This window comes from Odocoileus virginianus, chromosome 4 (assembly GCF_023699985.2).
Source record: "Odocoileus virginianus isolate 20LAN1187 ecotype Illinois chromosome 4, Ovbor_1.2, whole genome shotgun sequence".
NCBI classification, from domain to species: Eukaryota; Metazoa; Chordata; class Mammalia; order Artiodactyla; family Cervidae; genus Odocoileus; species Odocoileus virginianus.
Window position 1 is genome coordinate 13,956,875 of NC_069677.1, and position 6,549 is coordinate 13,963,423.

A 6,549-nucleotide genomic window follows, 5' to 3' on the forward strand; every position below is an offset into this window, starting at 1 on the left:
ATCAACCTGCGCTTTTATCTAGTAAGGTAGGTCTGTGGTAGGGCTAGGCAAGCAGAACCAAGGAAGGGAAGATTTCACAGTTGGTAGGGGATAGCCCACGGCAGGAGGGGTAACTGACAATTCTCATGCACTGGAGGGGAGCAAGGTGTGGGGGCTGGAGGGGTTTAGATAGCAGTTACTCCGTTAGCAGACTTTAGTCTATACCTTAGCCAGGTAAGGCTTATTTTTAAAAAACAAAGTGGCCTTCCCTGGTGGTCCAATGGTTAAGAATCCACCTGCCAATGCAGTGGATATGGGTTAGATCTCTGGCCTGGGAAGATTCCACATGCTGCAGGACAACTGAGCCCTCATGCCACAACTACTGAAGCCCACACACCCTAGAGCCCATGCTCCACAGCGAGAGGAGCCCCTGCAGTGAGAAGCTTGTGCGCCGCAACAGGACAGTGACCCGGCTCACCACAACTAGAGGAAAGCCCACAGTCACGAAGACCGGGCGCAGCCAAAAGTAAATGAATGGAAACTTAAAACGAAGTGAGGGCAACTTTCATTGTTATGAATACACTCCCGCAACACTCACACAGAGCTTTGGCCAAGGGGAGAGACACAGGTGAACCTATTTCACCATTTTCAAAGGTGAGGTTTCCTCTGTGCTCCTTCCATGTGTCCCAAGGCCATGGGGTGGTTTCCTGGGGTACAATAACTCTATCGGGGGCTGGGTTTGAGGTCTGGAGGAGGCCTGCTAAGGGGGCGAGAAGGGAGTGGGGGCGAGGACAGCAGAGTCCCAGAGTCTTGGCAGTGAGGTCCTATCTGTGAGGCATCCAGGTTGTTTCCATGGAGATGAACATCCCTGCGCAGACACCCACCAGACTGATCATGACCTTGACTGTCATGGTTGCAGTTAGTGCCTCCTCCCAGGAGATGGTCTTCAAAACTGCTTTTGGGGAAAACCGTACAACCAAGGATACTCTACCCAGCAAGGCTCTTTTTCAGATACCAGGGAGAAATCAAAAGCTTTACAGACAAGCAAAAGCTAAGAGAATTTGGCACCACTAAACCAGCTTTACAACAAATGCTAAGGGAACTTCCCTAGATGGAAAAGGCAACAAATAGAAGCCAGAAAATTACGAATGGGAAAGCTCACCTGTAAAGGCAAACATAAAGGTAAGAAATCATCCACAGAAAATTATGATATCAAACCCAGCAACTGTGAGAACAGTACAAATATTGGAATATTGCAGAATATTGGAAATGCATTTGAAATGAAGAGAACAGCAACTTGAAACAATCTTGTGTATATACATAGACTGATATATCAAAACTTCATGGTTACTGCAAACCGAAATACCCTGTTAACGAAAATCAAAGTTACCACAAAAAAGAAAATTATCGGCCAATATCGCTGATAAACATGGATGCAAAATTCCTCAACAAATTTAGCAAACCAAAATCCAGCAATACATTAAAAGGATCATACACCATGATCAGATGGGAAGAAAACCATAATTTGGAAAGATACATGCACCCCAATGTTCTTTGCAGCACTATTTACAATAGCAAGACATGGAAGCAGTGTAAATATCCATTGACAGATGAAATGAATAAGGAAGATGTGGTACATATATATACAATGGAATATTAATCATAAAGAAATAATTGCTGCCTTTTGCAGCAATATGGATGCAACTAGAGATTATCATACTCAGTGAGATAAGTCAGAGAAAGACAAACATCATACATCACTTACGTGTGCTGTGCTTAGTCCCTCAGTCATGTCCGACTCTTGTGACCCCATAGTCTGGAGCCTGCCAGGCTCCTCTGTCCGTGGTTCTTCAGGCAAGAATACCGGAGTGGGTTGCCATTTTCTTCTCCAGGGGATCTTCCTGACCCAGGAATCAAACCTGAGTCTCCTGCATTGCAGGCAGATTCTTTACTGACTGAGCTACGAGGGAAGCCCTTGTAGCTTATATATGGAACCTAAAAACAATGATACATATGACTTATTTGTAAAACAGAATCAGTCTCACAGACTTCAAAAAATGAACTCATGGTTATCAAAGGGGAAAAGTGGAGGGAGCGATAAATCAAGAGTTTGGGATTAACATATACACACTACTATACATAAAATGATCAACAAGGACCTACTGTAAGCACAAGGACTTCTACTCAATATTCTGTAATAACCTATATGAGAAAAGAATCTGGAAGAGTAGATAAATGTGTAACTGAATCACTTTGCTGTATTCCTGAAACACAACATTGTATATCAATAATACTCCAGTAAAAAGTGAAAGAGCTCTTGCCGTATTTTTCCTCTTGTGAAGACAGTAGGGCCCCACCCCTGCTTCCCCAGGAAGCTCGCAGAGGCAGCAGGTGCTGTTAGGAATCCATTTCAGGACAAGGCTGAGGTTGGGTCAGGGTGGAAGATGATCTGGCTCCTAGCAGCCTCTATCCATTTCCTGATCTTTAATCACAGTACTCTGATTTTCCCCTTCCTCCCCCAATCTTGGGCTTCCCTGGTGGTGCAGTGGTAAAGAGGTCTCCTGCCTATGCAGGAGACACAGGAGACTCGAATTCAATCCCTGGGTGGGAAGATCCCCTGGAGGAGGGAATGGTAACCCATTCTAGTATTCTTGCCTGGAAAATTCCATGAACAGAAAGGCTGGCAGGCTACGGTCCACGGGGTCGCAGAGAGTCAGACATGACTGAGCACACAGCACACACACCCCCATTCTTAGACCTTGTACTTTTGGGGGATGGCTCTACCAATCCATATGTCACAGTGGACAACTTATGACCCGGATGACACCAATCAGAAGGGTCTCAGGCTTCTCTCCTGCCATGGCACCATGCCCCATCCTACCAGATGCAGTGAGAACTCCAGCTGGCCATCCACCTGATGACAGGGGCCATGGGACAGGGCACAGGTCTGCAAGCTACTCCGGAGCTCCTTTCAGGGACAAACGTCAACCACTCTCTGAGGTTACTCAAAAGCGTATGACAACTGGACTGAATTATTGCTGACACCTCTAATTCTGTGCTTCAGTTAAACATTGTATTCCTCACTGTGCCACCTATTCCTAAGGTCACCTCCTGCCTTATCACTGAAATCCCCCCTGAAGCTGAGCTCTGGAACTCTCAGGTGACACCAACTCTGATTCTTGATTTGAGCCAGAAGGTCATACAGCGACCCTGGAGACCCACAGATGAAGACACAAGAACCCAATGACTTTCCCCGAAGCACACAGCCTATTAAAAAAACCAGGACAAGTCCCCAAAACCCAACTCGTGCCCTTCCCACCATTAGCACTGTATATCTCATGCGTACGTTCAGCTCAAACAATGGATTAGAAAATCAGATTAGAACAGTCTGGCCTGGGTGCTGCTGCTCACTTGACCCCAGCATCTCCCTCTTTTTGCTCTGCCCACCATGCGCTCTTTCAGGGCTCGGTGCCTCGCACAGCAAGACTCTTGTGTTTGCTTTCCGGCCCCAAGAAGAGAGAGAGTGCAGGGCTACGATAGCCCAAGTGGCTCCTGTGAAAGCGCCTTCCTGAAATCCCTACTCTATAACTTCTACTTGTTTCATCAGCTGGGCCTGGGTTGCCTGGCCATCCAGAGTGAAGAGTTTCAGCTGAGCTCGCTGACATTCTGCAGCAAACCAAGGTGTGCCAGGGAGGAAGACGTGGGAGGGGGTGGTGGATGCCACAGAGTCTGCCATGAATCTGCTTGGATTGGGATGTTGGCAACTAATTCTCCACCGGCAAGTTGCCAGGCCCTTCTCTTCATCCCCCAGTGTCCCAAAGGCTGGCCGCAGCACACAATGTAAAATGGAGGTAGGGGTTTCTGGGCACGTCAGAAACTAGAAAAGTGGAAGAGGGTTATTTTGACCACATGTGCTCCTCATGCTAGTCTTTGAGAGCTTTCCCTCTCCTGAAAGCCCTACTCAGAAATGCTCACTGGGGAACCCGGGGGCATTGGGAGCCAAGAGCCATGTGCTGGGTGGGAGGCCAAAGTCAGGATGCTGCCCTCACCCTTGGCTGCCTTGCTGGGACCCCTAGGCTGGGCACTTCAGCATCATCCTGCACCTCCCTCCCCTCTGCCGTGCAGCATGGAGCGTGGTCACAGGCCTCCCCTCCTTCCGGGCTGGTGCAGCTCCCTCCATGAGGGCCTCCTAACTATGTGCCTTTCTTACCAGGCCCCACCCCACCGGGGCAGCACTTGTCATGCTCTCAGGGTGTGTGAACTCACCGTCTTTCACAGTCCTCTCCAAATCGAGGTGACCTGAGGAGCAGCATCAGAAATGCTCATTCTTGGGCCCCAACCCTGCCCCATGGAGTCAGAGATGCTCAGGGTGGGGCCAGCACTCTGCCTTAACCAGCTCTCCAGGTGGTTTCTGATAAACGGTCCAGTTTGAGAATCACTAACATGTAATGACTTTCAGGTTGTGAAACAGCTTCTAGGCTGTTTGTTCCAACCCTAAGGCAGCTGGGAAAGGCAGAAATAAAAAAATCCCACCTGGCCCCTTTGTGCTCAGCACCAACCAGGCAATAATTCTGGGAAGACAGAGACTGCTGAGTCTAAGAATAATTGTTCGGGCTAGGAACTACAGAGGGACCATCCAAATCTCCATTTTGCAGAGTTGGGACCTGAGGTTGAGACAGGAGAAAGCATTTCCCTGAGGTGAATACCAAAAGTGGAACTACAATTCAAATTTCTTCAGTCCTAGGTTTATTTTTCTCCCCAAATTGAAACATTTTTTAAAAAATTATAGCACGTATACCTATTGTGTGAACCTTGGTAGGTCGTGGTCCTAAGGAATCCATCCTCATTGCAAACCTGTAAAGAAAGCCCTGGGGAGGAGTCTGGAGGTGGAGGTGATGTTTCCTCCTCGGTGTGCTGAGAAGCCAGGACCATCTGTCCTCGTTGGGGGGTCACTCATCTTCTCACTGTCCCTTCTCCACACACTAGCCCAGTGGCCTCACCAAATGAACCCAAGGGCAGGGGCAGTGGGCTTTAACTGAACTTGTGTCTTCTGGAGCCCTGAAAAGAGGTTGTCAGAGCTGGACCGCCGTGCACACAGCAGGCTGGAGTAACCCAACTGTCTGCAGGGCCCAGACAGTTTCTACCACACAGCTATAAATGTGAAACTTACAAATCAAGCTAACAAACTTAAATGTGTCCTGTCCTCCTACTTTGACAAATAGACTTGGCTCACTGAACTCTGAGGTTCAGAGGGAACAGGCTCCACCCCATAGCTCTACTCACCGAGGTTCCATCCTGTTCTTTGAGGGCCTGTTCATCAAGGTCCAGCCACACCTCTCTGCAAAAGGCCACTTTTTGACCACCCCTTGGAGGCAGGACCTGGAGAAGAGGCCGTCCAGACCCTGGGAGCTGGGATAAGAATTTCAGGAGCATGTCTAAAAAGTGGGGTGTGAGCTTCAGGTGAACATGTCCTCTTTCCCCATGACTCCTCCAGCTGCTGGGGGCGGTGGTCAGAGAAGGGCTCACTTCTCAAAATGCAGTCCCAGGACGGCAATATGGGCACCTCTTGGGTGCTGGTTAGAGCTGCAGCCTTGCTGCAGACCTACTGAGTCAGAACTGGCTGTCTAACAAGATCCCCAGGGATTCGTGTGCACATCGAGGTTTGCAGGGCACTGTTCTAAGTCATAAAGCCCAGGCCCAAGGTCCGTCTTGCCCAGGCCTAGGGGTACTAATAGTGTGTATTAATAAATATTTTCTCAACGAATGCCAAATGTCACCTAAACCAGCTAGGGTGAGTGGCTGCCTGGCTCACAATTCTTTAATCTCGTCTTTCTCTGGGGCCTCTGTGGCCAGAGGTGATTGGTCCAGCAGGAGTCACCTGACCCACTTTAGGTCCAGATTTCTCCCCCCAGGAATCTGAAACTTAAACCCCCAAATTCTGATCCCAGAGTAACAACAGTAGCAATAGTTAATGTCTCTTGCGCCTGTTATGTGCCAAGCGCAGTGCTGAGTGTTTTACACATAGTATAAATGTCCTGTCTTCACAACAAACTCATCAGGTGGGTATTATTATTCTGTTTGTTGTTTAGATGAGGAGCTGTGGCTTGGATTTAATTAACTCCCCCAGTGGATTAGGGGAGGCAGGGACAGCTTCAAGAGAGTTGATTGGCCAAACCCGAGTCATGTGGTGCAGAGACAATATTATCAACTTCTGCTGGCAGGACCCCAGACTTCCTGGCTTCATGGTGATTGGGTGCCATGGGGAGCAGGGTCCCAGCTCTGTGAGGTGGCTGTGAGGAGGGATGGAGAAAGGGAGGGAGGGAAGAAGGCAGGCTTGGGGAAGAATGAAGGGCGGGAGCCCTGGGAGAGTGGAGCACCAAGAACTTCCACTTCCCAAGTGAGTGTAGGGCACCAGCCAAGACCAGCCCACCTGCCACTCTTCAGTACAGGCCAGAGAGTGCCCACTGTGAGGACTGACCCCTCCTTCCCTTCCTCCAGTGAGTTAGCCAGCCAGCTTGCCAAAGGAACGGTGTTGGTGACTTATTTTGGAGACAAAGGGCAGGGGTTGGT